At 51.7% G+C, this 23,245-nt stretch overlaps 1 protein-coding gene across 1 annotated transcript in view; it reads right to left on the bottom strand.

The window, feature by feature from the left end:
- LOC144609615 (serine/threonine-protein phosphatase 2A 56 kDa regulatory subunit beta isoform-like) overlaps positions 1–23,245 on the bottom strand; it is a 50,096-nt gene that overhangs the window by 14,034 nt on the left and 12,817 nt on the right. The window lies entirely within an intron of this gene.

The raw sequence follows: 23,245 nt of genomic DNA, 5'->3' as shown, positions 1-23,245 counted from the left end.
AGAGATGCTGCACAACCCCACTGAGTTACTCCGTGCCACTTTGTGTCTTACCTTCGGTGTGAACTAGCATCTGCAGTTACAATAGACGCAGGAGGAGGCCATTCGGCCCTTCGAGCCAGCACCGCCATTCAATGTGATCATGGCTGATCATTCTCAATCAGTACCCCGTTCCTGCCTTCTCCCCATACCCCCTGACTCCGCTATCCTTAAGAGCTCTATCTAGCTCTCTCTTGAATGCATTCAGAGAATTGGCCTCCACTGCCTTCTGAGGCGGAGAATTCCACAGATTCACAACTCTCTGACTGAAAAAGTTTTTCCTCATCTCCGTTCTAAATGGCCGACCCCTTATTCTTAAACTGTGTGACCCCTTGTTCTGGACTCCCCCAACATTGGGAACATGTTTCCTGCCTCTAACGTGTCCAACCCCTTAATAATCTTATACGTTTCGATAAGATCCCCTCTCATCCTTCTAAATTCCAGTGTATACAAGCCCAGTCACTCCAGTCTTTCAAACTGCGCGTACGTTAAATGGCGTAACAGTGTCCTACTATGGTGTAATATGACTTATAACCCCACAACACTCTCCAAGCCCACCCCAGCCAACTGCAATCCAGCCCAGATGCAGTCGTCAATGTAGTGGAGAAAGAGTTCACTTCAGTTTAGTTTGAACTGAATTTCCTCCTCGTCCTTGGTATAGTTTATTGCCGCGTGTACGATGAAAAGCTTTTGTTGCGTGCCAACCAGTCAGCGGAAAGACAGCACACGATTACAATCGATCCATTTACAGTGTACAAGAAGAAGGGTCTCGACCCGAAATGTCACCCATTCCTTCTCTCCTGAGATGCTGCCTGACCCGCTGAGTTACTCCAGCATTTTGTGAATAAATACCTTCCATTTACAGTGTACAGATACATGACAAGTGGATAACGTTTAGTGCAAGGTAAAGCCAGTAAAGTCCGATCAAGGATAGTCCGAGGGTCACCAAAGAGGTAGATAGTAGTTCAGCACTACTCTCTGGTTGTGGTAGGATGGTTCAGTTGCCTGATAACAGCCGGGAAGAAACTGCCCCTGAATCTGGAGGTGTGCGTCTCCACACTTCTGTACCTCTTGCCCGATGGGAGAGGGGAGGAGAGGGAGTGGCCGGGGGTGAGACTGGTCCGTGATTGTGCTGCTGGCCTTGCCGAGGCAGCGTGAGGTGTAGATGGAGTCAATGGAAGGGAGGTTGGTTTGTGTGATGGTCTGGGCTGCGTCCACAACTCTGTGTGCAAACTCCACACGCACACACACACACACACAGTGAGAGATAGAGAGACAGACAGAGACGGGGAGAGAGAGACAGAGAGAGCTGTGAGAGGAAACCCACGCGGTCACAGGGAGAACGTGCAAACTCCGTACAGAGACACACACACACACACACAGAGGCAGAGACAGAGAGAGTCAGAGAGGGAGAGAGACAGAGAGAGAGAGAGAGAGAGAGAGAGAGAGAGAGAGAGAGAGAGAGAGAGAAAGACAGAGAAAGAGAGACGGAGAGAGAGAGAGGGGGGGACAGAGAGGGGGACAGAGAGAGAGGGGGACAGAGAGAGAGGGGGACAGAGAGAGAGAGACAGAGAGAGATGGGGAGAGAGACAGACGGAGAGACAGAGAGGGGGAGAGAGAGAGATAGAGAGAGAGAGAGAGAGGGAGCGAGAGAGAGAGAGAGGCAGAGAGAGAGACAGACACAGACACGTGTGGTCAGGATGGGTCCTGGGTCTGTGGCGCTGTGAGGCAGTGTCTCCATTGCTGTTCCACCCCTAAGTGGAGGACTTACTAATCTCTACACAGCCAAAGCATGGAGAATTCCTTACTGGGATGGGGTCTATTCATGGTCCTTCCGTCCGTCACCCGGACACCGGCAGAGCACCCGTGGATTCCTTCCGGAAACCTCTCATCGCTGTGGCCCTACTGTGTGCCAGGGCAGAGAGAGGCTTTCAATCACCCGGCCTTGCCCTGTAACCACAGACCCACACCACTGCCCCTCACCACTGCACCACCGCCTCGCCTCACCCCCCCCACCCCCACACCTTACTGCACCTCTCCTATTCACACCCTCCACACACACACCCACACACCCACCCACACACTCACCCACCCACCCCATCTCCCCCACACACCCCACACACACATACCCCACCTCACCTCACTGCCCCACACCACCCCACCTTACACCCACTCCCACACTCCCACCCACACACACACACCTCCCACACACACCCACACCTCCCACACCCACACCCCCACCTCACTGCACCTCTCCTATTCACCCACACACCCCCCCCCCCCCCACACACACACACACACCCACACACTCACCCACCCACCCCACCTCCCCACACACACATACCCCCCACACACACATACCCCACCTCACCTCACTGCCCCACACCATCCCACCTTACACCCACTCCCACAACTCACACTCCGACACACACCCCCCCCCACACTTATACACACACACCCACACACTCCCACCCACACTCACACCCACACCCCCACACCCGCCCACCCACACACCCACTCACACACACACACACTCACACACACACCCACTCACACACTCCCACCCACACACCCACACACACTCCCACCCTCACACACTCCCACACACACACCCGCACACACTCCCACACACTCACACCCCCACTCACCCACACACACTCCCACACACACACACACTCCCACACATACACTCCCATACACACACACTCCACACTAGCACACACACCCACACACACCCACTCACACACACACACACACCCACTCTCACACACACACACCCACTCACACACACCCACACTCCGACACACACACTCCCACGCACACCCACTCTTTCTCACACCCACCCATTCTCGCACACACACACACACACTTTCACTCTCACACACATACCCCACACATATCCACCATAAACACACACCTCCACATACACACCCTCACACTCAAAAACACACCCACCCACCCCCCCCACATACACACCCTCACACACCCATAAACACACCCACCCACCGCACACACACACTCATTCTCACACACCCATTCTCGCACACACACACGCACCTTCACTCTCACACACATACCCCACACAAATCCACCATAAACACACACACCCATCGCACACACCTCCACATACACACCCTCACACACCCAAACACACGCACTCCTCTCTCTCACACACACGGTGACACCACACACCTCAGGCCACTGCTGAGCCTGAACCCCTCAACCCCGCTCACACCCCCTCACCCAGCCTGGGGACCTCCCTACCCCTCCCCGCCCCCACCACCGCAGCCCCCTCCCGGCCCCCCCTTAAACCTCCACCCTCACCCTCACCCTCTGCTTTGCTTTCTTTGTCTCTTTTTCCTTTGTTCTCTCTTTTTTTCCCTCTCTCTCTCATTCTTTCTCTCTCTCCCACATTGAATGGCGGTGCTGGCTCGAAGGGCCGAATGGCCTACTCCTGCACCTATTGTCTCGCTCTCTCTCATTCTATCTCTCTCTCTCTCATTCTATCTCTCCCTCTCTCATTCTATCTCTCCCTCTCTCATTCATTCTCTTTCATTCATTCTCTCTTTTTTCTCTCTCATTCTATCTCTCTCTCTCTCATTCTATCTCTCTCTCTCTCTCATTCTATCTCTCTCTCTCATTCTTTCTCTCTCTCATTTTTTCTCTCATTCTTTCTCTCTCTCTCTTTCGTTCTGCCTTTTCTCTCTCGTTCTCTCTCATTCTCTTTCCCTCTCTCTCTTCATCTCTCTCATTTTTTCTCTCATTCTTTCTCTCTCTCTTCCTCTCTCATTTTTTCTCTCATTCTTTCTCTCTCTCTCACTTTCTTTCTCTCTCTCATTCTTTCTCTCTCTCGTCCTCTCTCATTTTTCTCTCATTCTTTCTCTCTTTCTCTCTCCATCTCATTCTTTCTCCCTTTCTCTCATTTCTCTCTCTCTCTCTCTCCTCTCTCTCTCTCTCTCTCTCTCTCTCTCTCTCTCTCTCATTCTTTCTCCCTTTCTCTCTCTCTCTCTCTCTCTCTCTCTCTCTCTCTCTCTCTCTCTCTCTCTCTCTCTCTCTCTCTCTCTCTCTCTCTCATTCTCTCTCTCTCATTTCTTTCTCTCTCCCTCTCTCTCTCTCATTCTCTCTCTCATTTCTCTCCATCTCTCTCTCTCCGTCAGCCAGCTCCCTCCCTCTCCCTTGCCCCTGTCCCATCCCACCCCATCTCAAGATCGCCCTCCACATCCAACTCCCCCCCTCCTCCCCACCCAACTCCCCCCCCCCCCACCCTGCCATCTCTTGCCCCCAAGATCTTGTGTGAACTTCCGCCCTCACCCCCCCGAATCTTTCCCTCCCCCCTCCCACCCCACTGTCCCGAGCTCACAAGGTAACGGCCCCTCTCCTCGAGTTCTCTCCCTCCGCCTGCCCCCTCCCCTCCCCCCCCCCCCACTCTCTCGGGACTTGGACCCATCTCTGTGAGGTCACAATTTGGAGGCCACCACTCACCCCGACTCACACCTCGAGTCCCTCAGTGTTCCCCAAGTCCCCATGACCCACAGAGAGGGAGAGAGAGAGAGAGAGGGAGACACCTTACAACAAACCACAGACGGGTCTCGACCCGAAACGTCGCCCCGCCCGTCCCCCTTCTCTCCGCAGATGCTGCCTGTCCCGCTGAGACACTCCACTTTTGTGTCGACCTTCAGCGAGTCAGGCAACATCTGTGGAGCAAATGGATTCATGGAGATAGGCCCTTCGGCCCAACTCGCCCACGCTGGCCATCATGTCCCACCTGCCTTCCAAACCTGTACAGGACCTGTCCAAACGTTTGTTAAATGTTGCGGTGGTCCCAGCCTCGACTACCAGTGCTGTCCGGTCAGTGGGAAAGGCTACACATGATAACAATCGAGCCGTCCACTGTGTACAGATACAGGATCAAGGGAATAACGTTGAGCGCCAGTAATATCTGACTAACGATGCTTCGAAGGTGTCCAGTGAGGTGGATGGTAGCCATATAATCATAGAGTGATACAGTGCAGAAACTGGCCCTTCGGCCCAACTTGCCCACGCCGACAAACATGCCCCTTCTGAAGATGGGTCTTGACCCAAAACGCCACCCATTCCTTCTCTCCAGAGATGCTGCCTGTCCCGCTGAGTTGCTCCAGCTTTTTGTGTCTATCTTTAATTCAGTTTTAGTTTTGTTTAGAGGTACAGTGTGGAAACAGGCCCTTCGGCCCACCGAGTCCGCACCGACCAGCGATCCCCGCACACTAACGAAACCTTAACATTAACATGAGCCGACACACACCAGGGACAATTTACATTTATAGCAAGCATACAAGCCCAAGCCAATTAACCTACAAACTGCGCGTCTTTGGAGTGTGGAAGGAATCCGAAGATCTCGGAGGAAACCCACGCAGGTCACGGGGAGAACGTACAAACTCAGTACAGACGGCGCCCGCAGTCGGGATCGAACCCAGGTCTCTGGTGCTGAAAGCGTTGTAAGGCAGCAACCACTGAGATACAGCGTGGAAATAAGCCCTTCGGCCCACCGAATTCACGCCGAAACATGTTCCCAATGTTGGGGGAGTCCAGAACCAGGGGCCACAGTTTAAGAATAAGGGGTAGGCCATTTAGAACGGAGATGAGGAAAAGCTTTTTCACTCAGAGAGTTGTGAATCTGTGGAATTCTCTGCCTCAGAAGGCAGTGGAGGCCAATTCTCTGAATGCACTCAAGAGAGAGCTGGATAGAGCTCTTAAGGATAGCGGAGTCAGGGTGTATGGGGAGAAGGCAGGAACGGGGTACTGATTGAGAATGATCAGCCATGATCACATTGAATGGCGGTGCGTACAGGCTCGAAGGGCCGAATGGCCTCCTCCTGCACCTATTGTCTATTGTCCATTCACCATCGATCACCCCTATACTCTATCTTACACACAGAGGGACAAATTTACAGAAGATAATCCAGCTACAAACCTGCACCTGTGGTCAGGATCGAACCCGGGGCGCTGGCGATGGGAGACAGCAACTGTACTGCCGCGCCACCGTGCTGCGCTCACGTATTACGGACTAACAGAGGCGCTGCCTCACGGCGCCAGGGACCCGGGTTCACTCCGTCCGTCCGTGTGTGTGTGCGTGTGTGTGTGTGTGCGTGTGTGTGTGGAGTTTGCACGTTCTCGCTGTGACCACGTGGGTTTTCTCCTGGTGCTCCGGCTTCCTCCCGCATCCCAAAGACTTGCAGGGTTGTAGGTTAATCTACCCTCCCTGTACGTCGCCCCCTGGTGTGTAGGGAGTGGATGAGAAAGTGGGATAGCACACTGGACGCTGATCGCTGGTCGGCCCGGACTCGGTGGGCCGAAGGGCCTGTTTCCGTGCTGTATCTCTAAACTAAGCCCACTGAGTAACGCCAGCATTTTGTGTCTATCTTTGGGCGGTAGAGTTGATGCCTCACAGCGCCGGAGACCCGGGTTCCATCCTGACTATGGGTGCTTGTCTGTACGTTCTCCCCGTGACCTGCCTGGGTTTTCTCCGAGATCTTCGGTTTCCTCCCACACTGCAAAGACGTGCGGGTAGGCAGGTAAATTCACAAGTTATGGGAGCAGAATTAGGCCATTCGGCCCATCGCGTCCACTCATGGCTGATCTCTGCCTCCTAATCCCATTCTCCCGCCTTCTCCCCATAACCCTTGACACCCGTTCGAATCAAGAATTTGTCTATCTTTGCCTTAAAAATATTAAGCACTGACTTGCGGCTTGGCTTGGTAAATGGGAAAATTGTGTAGGATAGTGTTAGTGTGCGGGGATCGCTGGTCGGCGCGGACCCGGTGGGCCGGAGGGGCCTGTTTCCGCGCTGTGTCTCTAAACGAAACTAAAGCTGTGGGCCAGATTCCCAGCCAGCTGTTTATCGTCCCAAAACATCTGTTCCCCGGCCCACCAAGTTCAGTAACAGCTGCAACGTCCAATTCCCGAGAGCTCCCAATGATCACGCAGCTCGGAGGTTTATGGATTATTTATATCCTAATTATCAATCCCCATGAAAAATTGATTAGCCTGTTGAGGAATTGCAGTCAGTTTAGAGATGCAGCGCGGAAAGAGGCCCTTTGGCCCATCCGAATCCCCCCCGACTAGCGATCCAGTACTATCCCACACACACACACTGGGGACAATTTACAACTTACAATAGGTGCAGGAGGAGGCAATTCGGCCCTTCGAGCCAGCACCGCCATTCAATGTGATCATGGCTGATCATTCTCAATCAGTACCCCGTTCCTGCCTTCTCCCCATACCCCCTGACTCCGCTATCCTTAAGAGCTCTATCTAGCTCTCTCTTGAATGCATTCAGAGAATTGGCCTCCACTGCCTTCTGAGGCAGAGAATTTACAGAAGCCAATTAACCTCCATAGTTTGGTTTAGATTTATTTTTTTAGATTTAGAGATACAGCGCGGAAACAGGCCCTTCAGCCCACCGGGTCTGCGCCGCCCAACGATCCCCGCACATTAACACTATCCTACACACACTAGGGACAATTGTAACATTTACCCAGTCAATTAACCTACAAACCTGCACGTCTTTGGAGTGTGGGAGGAAACCGAAGATCTCGGAGAAAACCCACGCAGGTCACGGGGAGAACGTACAAACTCCGTATAGATGGCGCCCGTAGTCGGGATGGAACCCGAGTCTCCGGCGCTGCATTCGCTGTAAGGCAGCAACTCTACCGCTGCGCCACCGTGCCGCCCGTAAAGGCTGCTTCTTTATTGCCACGTTAATTCAGTTTAATTTCGAGAGAAACAGCGCGGAAACAGGCCCTTCAGCCCACTGAGACCGCGCCAGTCTGAAGAAGGGTCTCACCCCGAAACTTCACCCATTCCTGCCTGTCCCGCTGAGTTACTACGGCATTTTGTGATAAGGGTCATAGATTCATTAGATCGTAAGAAATAGAAGGAGAATCAGGCCATTCGGCCCATCAGGTCTACTCCGCCATTCAATCATGGCCGATCTATCTCTACCTCCTAACCCCATTCTCCTGCCTTCTCCCCGTAAACCCCTGACACCCGCATTGATCAAAATCGGTAGGAAAGAAACTGCAGATGATGGTATCCATCGAAGGTAGACACAAAACGCTGGAGTGACTGAGCGGGTCTGGCAGCATCTCGGGAGAGAAGGAGTGGGTGACGTTTCGGGTCGAGACTCTTCTTCAGACTGATGTCAGGGGAGGGGGCGGGACAAAGATAGGATGTAGTCGGAGACAGGAAGACTAGTGGGAGAACTGGGAAGGGGGAGGGGATAGAGAGGGGGAAAGCAGGGACTACCTGAAGTTAGAGAAGTCAATGTTCCTACCGCTGAGGTGTAAACCGCCCAAGCGAAATATGAGGTGCTGTTCCTCCAATTTGCGCTGGGCCTCACTCTGACAATGGAGGAGGCCCAGGACAGAAAGGTCAGTGCGGGAGTGGGAGTTGAAGTGCTGAGCCACCGGGAGATCAGGTGAAGACTGACCTCACCGTTTAAGAAACAGTTAGACAGGTACATAGATAGGACAGGTTTGGAGGGATGTGGGCCGAGCGCGGGCAGGTGGGACATTTTAGTCGGTGTGGGCAACTTGGGCGGAAGGGCCAATCGTTCTATCTGTCTACGACGATGTCAAAACAACCGATTATAGACACAACACGGAAACAGGCCCTTCGGCCCATCGATCACCCGTTCATACTATTCCTATGATCCCACTCCCCGTACACGAGGAACAACGTACCGTGGCCGATTCACCTACAAACCCGCACGTCTTTGGCCCGTGGGAGGAAACCGGAGCGCCTGGAGGAAACCCACGCGGTCCCATCTTTTCTCTTTCTTCCTCCCTGATCCTCACTTTCCTTTCTTTTCGCCATCACTTTCTCCTTCCATCTGTTTCTCTTTCTTTCTGGCGCAGCGGGTAGATTCGCTGCCTCACGGCGCCAGAGACCCGGGTTCCATCCCGACCACGGGTGCTTCTCTGTGCGGAGTTTGTACGTTCTCCCCGTGACCTGCGTGGGTTTTCTCCGGGCGCTCCAGTTTCCTCCCACACTCCAAAGACGATACAGGTTTGTAGGTAGTATAAGAAAATAACTGCAGATGCTGGTACAAATCTCCCCCCTCAACTCCATCCAAGGACCCAAACAGTCTTTCCAGGTGAGACAGAGGTTCACCTGCACCTCCTCCAACCTCATCTATTGCATCCGTTGCTCTAGATGTCAACTTCTTTACATCGGCAAAACCAAACGCAGGCTCGGTGATCGTTTCGCTCAACACCTTCGCTCAGTCCGCCTTAACCAACCTGATCTCCCGGTGGCTGAGCACTTCAACTCCCCCTCCCACTCCCAGTCTGACCTTTCTGTCATGGGCCTCCTCCAGTGCCATAGTGAGGCCCACCGCAAATTGGAGGAACAGCACCTCATATTTCGCTTGGGCAGCTTGCAGCCCAGCGGTATGAACATCGACTTCTCCAACTTTAGATAGTTCCTCTGTCCCTCTCTTCCCCTCCCCCTTCCCAGTTCTCCCTCTATCTTCCTGTTTCCACCTATATCCTTCCTTTGTCCCGCCCCCCTGACATCAGTCTGAAGAAGGGTCTCGACCCGAAACATCACCCATTCCTTCTCTCCTGTGATGCTGCCTGACCCGCTTAGTTACTCCAGCATTTTGGAAATAAATACCAGGTTTGTAGGTAAATTGACTTGGTATCATTGTAAAAATTGTCCCTAGTGTGTGTGTGCAGGATAGTGCAGGGGTACGGGGATCGCTGGTCGGTGCGGGCACGGTGGGCCGAAGGGCCTGTTTCCGTGCTAGATCTTTAAACTAAACCTGTTGAGTTACTCCAGCGTTTTGCGTCTATCTTCGGATAGGGAGATAGTAGGTAATGGTTTGAACTCCCCAGAATCTGTCGGCTTAAGGGATCCATTCGATGGGAAAACAATGAATGCTGTTGATTTATTCAACAAGGAGACAGAGCCGGATGGAAACTGGCTCAGCTAAGCATCAGTCACAAGGTTAATGTTGGAAACACATTATCGCAGAACACTTCAAAGGAGAAAAAAAACTCAAAGCAGAGCCAACGAGATCTGTGAACGGGAAATCATGTTGAACCAATTTACTGGAGCCCTTTGAAACGCAGGGCAGAAACAGGCCCTTCGGCCCAACGAGTTCTCGCTGACCGGCGATCCCCGAGCATTAATACTCTTTGAAATGCAAAATTTAGCTTAGAGATACAGCGCAGAAACAGGCCCTTCGGCCCAACGAGTTCCTATCGACTGGCGATCCCCATGCATTAACATGATCCTGCTCACACCAGGGACTATTTACATTTATACCAAGCCAATTAACCTACAAACCTGTACGTCTTTGGAATGTGTGGTGGATAGGAGGAATGGGTGACCATTCTGCACTTTCATCCCCTGAAAACATTTAGGACACAGAAAGGTATTTAAAAGGCGGTCACGGTGGCGCGGCGGTAGAGTTGCTGCCTCACTGCGCCAGCGACCCGGGTTCCGTCCCGACTACGGGTGCTGTCTGTATGGAGTTTAGATTTTTTTTTTAGAGATACAGCGCGGAAACAGGCCCTTCGGCCCACCGAGTCCGCGCCGCCCAGCGATCCCCGCACACTAACCTACACACACTAGGGACAATGTTTACATTTTACCCAGTCAATTAACCTACATACCCGCACGTCTTTGGAGTGTGGGAGGAAACCGAAGATCTCGGAGAAAATCCACGCAGGTCACGGGGAGAACGTACAAACTCCGTACAGACGGCGCCCGTAGTCAGGATCGAACCGGAGTCTCAGGCGCTGCATTCGCTGTAAGGCAGCAACACTACCGCTGTGCCACAGAGTTTGTATGTTCTCCCTGTGACCACGTGGGTTTTCTCCGGGTGCTCCGGTTTCCTCCCACACTCCTAAGACGTGCAGGTCTGCAGGTTAATTGGCTTCGGTAAATTGACCCTAGTAGAACGATTGAGGATGTAACTAGGAAAATTGACAAGTGGATGTGGTGTACCTCGACTTTCAGAAAGCCTTCGACAAGGTTCCACATAGGAGATTAGTGGGCAAAATTAGAGCACATGACATTGGAGGTAGGGTACTGACATGGATAGAAAATTGGTTGACAGACAGAAAGCAAAGAGTGGGGATAAATGGGTCCCTTTCAGAATGGCAGGCAGTGACTAGTGGGGTACCACAAGGCTCGGTGCTGGGACCGCAGCTATTTACAATACACATTAATGACTTGGATGAAGGGATTAAAAGTACCATTATCAAATTTGCAGATGATACAAAGCTGGGTGGCAGTGTGAACCGTGAGGAGGATGTTATGAGGTTGCAGGGTGACTTGGACAGGTTGTGTGAGTGGGCGGATGCATGGCAGATGCAGTTTAATGTGGATAAGTGTGAGGTTATCCACTTTGGTGGAAAGAACAGGAAGGCAGATTATTATCTGAATGGTGTCAAGTTAGGAAAAGGGGACGTACAACGAGATCTGGGTGTCCTAGTGCATCAGTCACTGAAAGTGAGCATGCAGGTACAGCAGGCAGTGAAGAAAGCCAATGGAATGTTGGCCTTCATAACAAGACGAGTTGAGTATAGGAGCAAAGAGGTCCTTCTGCAGTTGTACAGGGCCCTGGTGAGACTGCACCTGGAGTACTGTGTGCAGTTTTGGTCTCCAAATTTGAGGAAGGATATTCTTGCTATTGAGGGCGTGCAGCGTAGGTTTACTAGGTTAATTCCCGGAATGGTGGGACTGTCATATGTTGAAAGACTGGAGCGACTAGTCTTGTATACACTGGAATTTAGAAGGATGAGAGGGGATCTGTGGAATTCTCTGCCTCAGAAGGCAGTGGAGGCCAATTCTCTGAATGCATTCAAGAGAGAGCTAGATAGAGCTCTTAAGGATAGCGGAGTCAGGGGGTATGGGGAGAAGGCAGGAACGGGGTACTGATTGAGAATGATCAGCCATGATCACATTGAATGGCTGTGCTGGCTCGAAGGGTCGAATGGCCTCCTCCAGCACCTATTGTCTATTGAGTGTATGAATTATGTGTAGGAAGGAACTGCAGACGCTGGTTTAAACTGAAGATAGACACCAAATGCTGGAGTTACTCAGCGGGTCAGGCAGCATCTCTGGAGAACGGGGAAAAATGACGTTTCGGGCCTGAACAGGTGTCTGGACCCGAAACGTCACGTATTCCCCATCTCCAGAGAAGCTGTCTGACCAGCTGAGTCACTCCAGCTTTTTGTGTCTATCTTTAGTATATGGATTACTGTAGTTCATATGTAGTATATGAGAGGAATAAATCGGGTAAGCGCACATATGCGTCACAGGTAGATGGGGTGGCCAAAAAGGCTCGGGCACATTGGCCTTCATCAGTCAGTATTCAGTGTAGAGGTTGGGGGGTCATGTTGCAGTTGTACAAGACGTTGGTGAGGCCACATGTAGTATATTGTGTTCAGGTCTGGGCACCATGTTATAGGAAAGATGTTGTCAAGCTGGAAAGGGTTCAGAGATGATTTACGAGGATGTTGCCAGGACTAGAGGGCCTGAGCTACAGGGAGAGGTTGAGGAGGCTGGGTCTCTACTCCTTGGAGCGCAGGAGGATGAGGGGTGATCTTATAGAGGTGTACAAAATCATGAGAGGAATAGATCGGGTAGACGCACAGAGTCTCTTGCCCAGAGTAGGGGAATCAAGGACCAAAGGCGAAGGGGGAAAGATCTAATAGGAATCTGAGGGATAATGTTTTTACATAAAGGGTGGTGGGTGTATGGAACGAGCTGCCGGAGGAGGTAGTTGAAACAATTAGCCAGGTACATGGATAGGACAGGTGACAGGAGAATGGGGCTGAGAGGGAAAGACAGATCAGCCATGATTGAATGGTGGCGTAGATGTGATGGGCCAAATGGCCTAATTCTGCTCCTGGAACTTATGTCGGCACGGTGGCGCAGCGGCAGAGTTGCTGCTTTACAGCACTCACAGCGCCAGAGACCCGGGTTCGATCCCGACTACGGGCGCTGTCTGTACGGAGTTTGTACGTTCTCCCCGTGACCGCGTGGGTTTTTAGATTTAGAGATACAGCGCGGAAGCAGGCCCTTCGGCCCACCGGGTCCGCGCCGCCCAGCGATCCCCGCACATTAACACTATCCTACACACACAAGGGACAATTTTTACATTTACCAAGCCAATTAACCTACATACCTGCACGTCTTTGGAGTGTGGGAGGAAACCGAAGATCTCGGAGAAAACCCACGCAGGTCACGGGGAGAACGTACAAACTCCGTACAGACGGCGCCCGTAGTCGGGATCGAACCTGAGTCTCCGGCGCTGCATTCACTGTAAGGCAGCAACTCCACCGCTGCGCCACCGTGCCGAGATCTCCGAGATCTTCGGTTTCCTCCCACACTCCAAAGACGTGCGGGTTTGTAGGTTAATTGGCTTGGTTTAAATGTAAATTGTCCCTAGTGTGTGTGTGGGTGTGTAGGATGGTGTTAGTGTGCGGGGATCGCTGGCCGGCACGGACTCGGTGGGCCGAAGGGCCTGATTCCGCCCTGCATCCCGAAACTAAACTAGAGGTGGTGAAGGTGCCAGGGTGTGAGGAGGTGGCACGTGATCCTGAGCATTTATAAATAGCGGGACAGAGTACAATAGCCGGGAATTTACGTTAAACATTTACAAAACACGAGGCCGAGCTGCAGCTATTTTAAAGCACCACATCGTGAAGGCGTTGAACTGGATACCAGAGAGTTATGGGAATAAGTGTTCCAAAACAAAAAATTGTTTATGTTCTATATTTGTTAAATATAGTTTATGCATATACCTCATCAGTTTTATTTGTACAATAATGCTTAAATGAATCTAGGTTGTGGTGGCGCGGCGGTAGAGTTGCTGCCTCACAGCGCCAAAGACCCGGGTTCCATCCCGACTACGGGCACTGTCTGTACGGAGTTTGTACGTTCTCCCCGTGACCGGGTGCGTGGGTTTTCTCTGGGTGCTCCGGTTCCCTCCCAAATTTGCCTGTTAACAGTGTGCAGGACAAACACAAAACACTGGTAGACCACAAAACGCTGGAGTAACTCAGCGGGTCAGGCAGCATCTCAGGAGAGAAGGAATGGGTGACGTTTCGGGTCGAGACCCTTCTTCAGACTGTCAAACACAAAAGGTCGGGCAGCATTTCGGAGAGAGGGGATGGGTAACGTTTCTGCTCTGAAGAAGAGTCTCGACCCATTCCCTCTCTCCTAGATGCTGCCTGACCTGCTGAGTTACTCCAGCATTTTGTGATACCTTCGATTTGTACCAGCATCTGCAGTGATTTTCCAATTCAAACACAAAACATAAACTGCTGGGGTAACTCGGTGGGTCAGTCAGGAGCTCCGGTTTCCTCCCACACTCCAAAGACGTGCAGCTAATTGGTTTCGGTAAAATTGTAAACTGTCCCTAGCGTGCTAGTGTACGAGGATCGCTGTTCGGCATTTACTCGGTGGGCCGAAGGGCCTGCTTCCACGCTGTATCTCGAAAGTCTAAACTGAAGTTTTGGTTTATAAACGACAAGGTGCAGTGAAAAGGTTTGTTTCTCATGCTGTTCAAACAGGTACAATCAACTCAAACTCAAGCACAATAGGTAGAGCAAAGGGAAAGTCACAGAGCGCAGAATAGTTTAGACAATAGACAATAGGTGCAGGAGGAGGCCATTCGGCCCTTTGAGCCTGTACGCACCACCATTCAATGTGATCATGGCTGATCATTCTCAATCAGTACCCCGTTCCTGCCTTCTCCCCATACCCCCTGACTCCACTATCCTTAAGAGCTCTATCTAGCTCTCTCTTGAATGTATTCAGAGAATTGGCCTCCACTGCCTTCTGAGGCAGAGAATTCCACAGATTCACAACTCTCTGACTGAAAAAGTTTTTCCTCATCTCAGTTCTAAATGGCCTACCCCTTATTCTTAAACTGTGGCCCCTTGTTCTGGACTCCCCCAACATTGGGAACATGTTTCCTGCCTCTAACGTGTCCAACCCCTTAATAATCTTATACGTTTCGATAAGATCTCCTCTCATCCTTCTAAATTCCAGTGTATACAAGCCTAGTCGCTCCAGTCTTTCAACATATGACAGTCCCGCCATTCTGGGGATTAACCTAGTGAACCTACGCTGCACGCCCTCAATAGCAAGAATATCCTTCCTCAAATTTGGAGACCAAAACTGCACACAGTACTCCAGGTGCGGTCTCACTAGGGCCCTGTACAACTGCACACAGTACTCCAGGTGCGGTCTCACTAGGGCCCTGTACAACTGCAGAAGGACCTCTTTGCTCCTATACTCAACTCCTCTTGTTATGAAGGCCAACATGCCATTGGCCTTCTTCACTGCCTGCTGTACCTGCATGCTTCCTTTCAGTGGCTGATGCACTAGGACACCCAGATCTCATTGTACGTCCCCTTTTCCTAACTTGACACCATTCAGATAATAATCTGCCTACCTATTCTTACCACCAAAGTGGATGAGGAGGAGCAAAGGTCGGGATGGGACAGGGACAAGTCTTTGATTATGTTGCCTGACTTCCTGAGGCAGCCTGAAGTGGGGTAGATGGGAAAAAAGCTTTCAAACAAATCTGGGCAGAGTTAAACAGATCCTAGAGCCCACACTATTTAAATAAAGGCTCAAACGTTCCCTCAGGGAAGGTAAACAACACACCAATATCACGGCGGCGCAGCGGTAGATTTTTTTAGATTTAGATTTAGAGATACAGCGCGGAAACAGGCCCTTCGGCCCACCGGGTCCGCGCTGCCCAGCGATCCCCGCACACTAACACTATCCTACACACACAAGGGACAATTTTTTAAAAACATTTACCCAGTCAATTAACCTACAAACCTGTACGTGTTTGGAGTGTGGGTGGAAACCGACGATCTCGGAGAAAACCCACGCAGGTCACGGGGAGAACGTACAAACTCCGTACAGACGGCGCCTGCAGTCGGGATCGAACCTGAGTCTCCGGCGCTGCATTCGCTGTAAGGCAGCAACTCTACCGCTGCGCCACCGTGACGCCTAGAGTTGCTACCTTATGGCGCTTACAACATCAGAGACCCGGCTTCGATCCCGACTACGGGCGCCGTCTGTATGGAGTTTGTACGCTCTCCCCGTGACCTGCCTGTGTTTTCTCCGAGATCTTCGGTTTCCTCCCACGCTCCAAAGACGTACAGGTTTGTAGGTTAATTGGCTGGGTATAAGTCCAAATTGTCCCTAGTGTGTGTCGGACAGTGTGCGGGGATCGCTGGTCGGTGCGGACTAACATGGTTGGACTCTGGGGGGGGTGTTGTAGAGCAGAGTGATCTAGGAGTGCAGGTACATGGTTCCACAAAGTGGTGCCACAGGTAGATAGGGCCGTATCTCTATACTAAACCAATGTGTCTCAGGGAGTTTCCTGCAAATTCCTACAGGGGTTAGTCACACACACATGAAGAAATGCCTTACCTTGCCATCACTCATTTAGATCAGAATGCACTTTGAACAACAAGGTCTTGCACAAGGATACCAGGAACTAAACCGAACTTTCCAAATGGGGTGAGAATCCAGAAATCGGAAGTGCAAGGGGGCTCGGGAGTGCTGGTGCAGGATTCCCAAAAAGGTTATTCAAGAGAGAGCGAGATAGAGCTCTTAAGGATAGCGGAGTCAGGGGGTATGGGGAGAAGGCAGCAACGGGGTACTGATTGAGAATGATCAGCCATCATCACATTGAATGGCGGTGCTGGCTCGAAGGGCCGAATGGCCTCCTCCTGCACCTATTGTCTATTGTTAACTTGCAAAGTCGAATCCATAGTACAGAAAGGCAGCGTCTCTGGAGAGAAGGAACGGGTGACGTTTCGGGTCCAGACCCGTCTTCAGACCGAGAGTCGGGGGAGAGGGAAACGAGTCTTGAACCCGAAACATCACCCATTCCTTCTCTGCAGAGATGCTACCTGTCCCGGAGTCACTCCAGCATTTTCAGTCTACCTTCGAGGTGCCGGTGGAGGTAGTTGAGGCGGCTACTATCGAAACGTTTAGATGGGTACATGCACAGGGCAGGTTTAGAGGGACATGGGCCAAACGCAGGCGAGTGGGACTAGTGTAGCCGGGACATGTTGTTCGGTGCGGGCAAGTTGGGCCGAAGGACCTGTTTCCACGCTGTGTCACTCTATGACTAGAACTATTTTTTTCACCGGGGGACTGGTTGAGGTGACTAATGTAGAAGAATTGAAAGGAAAGACAAATAAACATGTGGGAACGAGCAGCAGAACTAGCCCAGCGGGCAAGGAGGGAGGAAGGAGGCACAAAGGGAGAGGTGTTTCAGCTGTTTCCCTTTACCTCCCCCCCTCGACTCCATCAGTCCTTTCCAGGTGAGGCAGAGGTTCACCTGCGCCTCCTCCAACCTCATCTGCTGTATCCGCTGCTCCAGGTGTGGACTCCTGTACATCGGTGAGACCAAGTGCAGGCTCGGCGATCGTTTCGCTCAACACCTCCGCTCAGTCCGCCTTAACCTACCTGATCTCCCGGTTGCCAAACACTTTAACCCCCCCCCCCCCCACTCCCGCACTGACCTCTCTGTCCTGGGCCTCCTCCACTGTCAGAGTGAGGCCCAGCGCAAACAGGAGGAACAGCACCTCATATTTCCCTTGGGCAGCTCACACCCCAGCGGTATGAACAGTGATTTCTCTAACTTCAAGTAGCCCTTGCTTTCCCTCTCTCTCCATCCCCTCCCCCTTCCCAGTTCTCCCACCAGTCTTACTGTCTCCGACTACATTTCATCTCTGTACTGCCCACTCCCCTGACATCAGTCTGAAGAAGGGTAGGAAAATAACTGCAGATGCTGGTACGAATCGAAGCTATCACAAAATGCTGGAGTAACTCAGCGGGTCAGGCAGCATCTAGGAGAGAAGGAATGGGTGACGTTTCGGGTCGAGACCCTTCTTCACTCACGTTTCGGGTCGAGACCCTTCTTCAGACTGATGTCAGGGTCTGAAGAAGGGTCTCGACCCGAAACGTCACCCATTCCCTCTCTCCTGGATGCTGCCCGACCCGCTGAGTTACTCCAGCATTGCGTGATACCTCAGTCTGAAGAAGGGTCTCGACCCGAAACGTCGCCCGTTCCTTCTCTCCTGAGATGCTGCCTGACCCGCTGAGTTACTCCAGCTTTTTGTGTCTACAGAGGGAATCATGATCAGTGAAAGATAAAGTGCGATTAAAGATAGTTGGTGAGTCTCCAATGATGTCGATAACAGCTCAGGACGGGAGTAGAGATGGCTGAAAGGGTCAAGTTCTTCAGAATAGAAATCACCAGCAACTTCTCCTGGAATGGTCCCTAGTGCGGTGTAGGATAGTGTTAGTTTTGCGGGGATCGCTGGTCGGTGCGGACTTGGCGGGCCTGTTTCCGTGCTGTATCTCTAAACTAAACTAAAGCTGTTCCAGTCTGTTGGTGCGTGCTTGCAAGCATCTGTATCTTCTGCCATAGAAACATAGAAAATAGGTGCAGGAGTAGGCCATTCGGCCCTTCGAGCCTGTACGCACCGCCATTCAATATGATCATGGCTGATCATCCAACTCAGGATCCCGTACCTGCCTTCTCTCCATACCCCCTGATCCCTTTAGCCACAAGGGCCACATCTAACTCCCTCTTAAATATAGCCAATGAACTGGCCTCAACTACCTTCTGTGGCAGAGAATTCCACAGACTCACCACTCTCTGTGTGAAGAAATGTTTTCACATCTCGGTCCTAAAAGACTTCCCCCTTATCCTTAAGCTGTGACCCCTGGTTCTGGACTTCCCCAACATCGGGAACAATCTTCCCGCATCTAGCCTGTCCAACCCCTTAAGAATTTTATATGTTTCTATAAGATGCCGGATGGGATCGGGGAGGAGGGGCAAAAATCGGGATGGGACAGGGACAAGTCCTTGATGATGTTCACCACCCATATTGAAGCAACGACCAAGAAGGCACATCAACTTCCTTAGAGAGCTTAGGAGGTTCGGCATGTCCTCTACAACTCTCACCAACTTCTACAGATGCGCCACAGACAGCATTTTACCGGGTTAAATCACAGCACGGTTTGGGAACAGCTCCATCCAAGACCATCGCAGAGAGTTGTGGACGCAACCCAGACCATCACACAAACCAACCTCCCTTCCATCGACTCCATCTACACCTCACGCTGCCTCGGCAAGGCCAGCAGCACAATCACGGACCAGTCTCACCCCCGGCCACTCCCTCTCCTCCCCTCTCCCATCGGTACAGAAGTGTGAAAACGCACACCTCCAGATTCAGGGACTGTTTCTTCCCGGATGTTATCAGGCAACTGAATCGTCCTCTCACCAACTAGAGAGCGGTCCTGACCTCCCATCTACCTCATTGGAGACCCTCAAACTATCTTTAATCGGACTTTGTGTAGGGAAAAAAAAACTGCAGATGCTGGTTTAAATCGTAGGTAGACACAAAAAGCTGGAGTAACTCAGCGGGACGGGCAGCATCTTGGGAGAGAAGGAACGGGCGACGTTTTGGGTCGAGACCCTTCTTCAGACTTTAATCGGACTTTAGTGGACTTCATCTTGCACTAAACTTTTTCAGTCAGAGTTGTGAATCTGTGGAATTCTCTGCCTCAGAAGGCAGTGGAGGTCAATTCTCTGAATGCATTCAAGAAAGAGCTCGATAGAGCTCTTAAGGATAGAGCTCTTAAGGATAGCGGAGTCAGGGGGTATGGGGAGAAGGCAGGAACGGGGTACTGATTGAGAATGATCAGCCATGATCACATTGAATGGCGGTGCTGGCTCGTAGGGCTGAATGGCCTCCTCCTTTGTTTATTGTCTATAAACGTCATTTCCTTTATAAGAAGATAAATGCAGATGCTGGTACAAATCGAAGGTATTTATTCACAAAATGCTGGAGTAACTCAGCAGGTCAGGCAGCATCTCGGGAGAGAAGGAATGGGTGACGTTTCGGGTCTGTACACCGCGGGGAGCTCGATGATAATCTTGTACAGAAAGGAACTGCAGATGCTGGTTTACACCGAAGATAAGACACAAAATGCTGGAGTAACTCAGTAGGACGGGCAGCATCTCTGGGGAGAAATGGGAGCTCGTTCTTCTTCCTTCTCCCCAGAGATGCTGCCTGTCCCCGCTAAGTTACTCCAGCGCTTTGAGTCTCTCTTGCAATCATGTGTGGTCCTTTCGTTGACTGATAGCACGCAACAAAAAGCCTTGCCCACTGCCTTGGTACCCGTGACAACAATGATAAACTAGACTAAAGCTCAATGCCCCCCCCGCTGGTGCAGGCAAGCAGACCAGGTGCTTTCTTTGCTCCTCTTACCTACTTGCATCGGCACTTTCAAGGAGCTACAGACCAACAGCTGAAGAAGGGTCTCGACCCGAAACGTCACCCGTTCCCTCTCTCCAGAGATGCTGCCTGTCCCGCTGAGTTACTCCGCCATTTTGTGTCCATCTTCGGTACAAATATAATATATATATATCCCACCCCAGCAGTATGAACATTGACCTCTCTAACTTCAAGTAACCCTTGCTTTCCCTCTCTCCATCCCTCCCACTTCCCAGTTCTCCCACCAGTCTGACTGTCCTCATTTACATTACTCCAGCGTTTTGTGCCTGACCCGCTGAGTTACTCCAGCATTTTGTGCCTGACCCGCTGAGTTACTCCAGCATTTTGTGTCTCTCCTGAGATGCTGCCTGACCCGCTGAATTACTCCAGCATTTTGTGTCTGACCCGCTGAGTTACTCCAGCATTTTGTGTCTCTCCTGAGATGCTGCCTGACCCGCTGAATTACTCCAGCATTTTATGTCTCTCCTGAGATGCTGCCTGACCCGCTGAGTTACTCCAGCATTTTGTGTCTGACCCGCTGAGTTACTCCAGCATTTTGTGTCTCTCCAGAGATGCTGTCTGACCCGCTGAATTACTCCAGCATTTTGTGTCTCTCCCGAGATGCTGCCTGACCCGCTGAGTTACTCCAGCATTTTGTGTCTGACCCGCTGAGTTACTCCACCTCCTTATCTATGTATCTTCATCTCCCCTAATTCAACCTGAAGAAGGATCTCGACCCGAAACGTCACCCATTCCTTCTCTCCAGAGATGCTGCCTGTCCCGCTGAATTTACTGCAGCTTTTTGTGTCTATCTTCGGTTTAAACCAGCACCTACACATCATTCTTGTAAACCTCCTCTGGATCCTCTCTCCAGAGCCAGCACATCCTTCCTCGGATACGGTGCCCAAAATTGCTCACAATACTCCAAACACCAAGTACTCTGTCTTTCCAGTTTTATTCCACTATTCGCTTATATGCTCTTGAAATTGGTTCTTCCAGTTCAACCGGTTCACAAACAGCACGGACATCAGCCTATTAAACACTACAACCTCAAAATAAGCAGACAGAGATAGAGAGACAGAGAAATAGAGAGATGGAGATAGAGAGATAGAGACAGAGAGAGACAGGGAGAGAGACAGAGAGAGAGAGACAGAGAGAGACAGACAGAGAGAGACAGACAGAGAGAGACAGAGAGAGACAGACAGAGAGAGACAGACAGAGACAGAGAGAGACGGAGAGGGAGACGGAGAGGGAGACGGAGAGGGAGACGGAGAGAGAGACGGAGAGAGAGACGGAGAGAGAGACGGAGAGAGAGAGAGAGACATAGAGAGAGAGACATAGAGAGAGAGACAGAGAGAGACGGAGAGGGAGACGGAGAGAGAGACGGAGAGAGAGACGGAGAGAGAGACGGAGAGAGAGAGAGAGAGACATAGAGAGAGAGACATAGAGAGAGAGACAGAGGGAGACGGAGAGAGAGACGGAGAGAGAGAAAGAGACATAGAGAGAGAGACAGAGGGAGAGACAGAGAGAGAGACAGAGAGGGAGACAGAGAGATCTTGATTAGTACGGGTGTTAGGGGTTATGGGGAGAAGGCAGGAGAATGGGGTAGAGAGGGAAAGATAGATCTGCCATGACTGAGCGGCGGAGTAGACTTGATGGGCCGAGTAGCCTGATTCTGTTCCTATTATTTATGAATGAATCCTGCCCCTCGTGAAGAAGCAGAACTGAGCACAGAGATTCCACTCTGACCCCACTGTTGTTTTGCACAAATCCAGCGCGACCTCCTGTTCGTATAAGTTAGTTTGTCGTTCCCATCTTCCAAACCACCACGTTGTAGACATTGGACATTATAAAATACAGACCAGCGGTAGAGTTGCTGCCTTACAGCGCTTTCAGCGCCAGAGACCCGGGTTCCAACCCGACTACGGGCGCTGTCTGTACGGAGTTCGTACGTTCTCCCCGTGACTGCCCGCATTTTCTTCAGTTTCCTCCCACACTCCAAAGAGGTTTGTACGTTAATTGCATGGTATAAATGTAAATTGTCCCTGGTGTGTATAGGATAGTGTTAGTGTGCGGGAATCGCTGGTCGGCGCGGACTCGGTGGGCCGAAGGGCCTGCTTCCGCGCTGTATCTCTAAACTAATTGAAAAAATAGTATAGAATATAATGTTGCAGGCACAGAGAAAGTGGCGCAGAGGTCGAGTTGCTGCCTCACAGCGCCGGAGACCCGGGTTCCATCCCGACTACGGGCGCCGTCTGTATGGAGTTTGTCCGTTCTCCCCTTGACCTGCATGGGTTTTCTCCGGGCGCTCCGGTTTCCTCCCGCACTCCAAAGACGTGCAGGTTTGCAGGTTCATTGGCTTGGTGTGATTGAAAATGTCCCCAGTGTGTGTGTACGGCAGTGTTAGTGTGCGGAGATGGCTGGTCGATGCAGACCCTGTGGGTTTGAAGACCCTGTTTCTGCACTGTATCCCTGAAATTAAAACTAAAACCAAAGAGGTTTTTAGGTGGGCACATGTGCGAGGGGCAAAGTTTAAAGGAGACGAGACCAAGTGGACACGTTGGGCCCAACCCTCTCCTGCATTGGTGCAGCACCCTCTCCTCCCCCTCACTCCCTTCCCTTCCCCACCCCCCCTTCCCCTCCCTCCCTTCCCCATCCCTCCCTTCCCCACCCCTCCCTTCCCCACCCCTCCCTTCCCCACCCCCCTTTCCCACCCCCCCTTTACCCTACCCCCCTTTACCCTCTCCCCCTTCCCCACCCCCCTTTCCCCTTCCCCTCCCTCCCTTCCCCCCCACTCCACCCCCCCTTTCCCTCCCTCCCTTCCCCACCACCCCTTCCCCTCCCTCCCTCCCCACTCCACCCCCCTCCCTCACTTCCCTTCCCCAACC

The sequence above is a fragment of the Rhinoraja longicauda genome, chromosome 34 (genome assembly GCF_053455715.1).
Source record: "Rhinoraja longicauda isolate Sanriku21f chromosome 34, sRhiLon1.1, whole genome shotgun sequence".
Classification (NCBI taxonomy): domain Eukaryota; kingdom Metazoa; phylum Chordata; class Chondrichthyes; order Rajiformes; family Arhynchobatidae; genus Rhinoraja; species Rhinoraja longicauda.
Note: the sequence above shows the minus strand (reverse complement) of the source record. Positions and strands in the feature narration are given on the sequence as shown.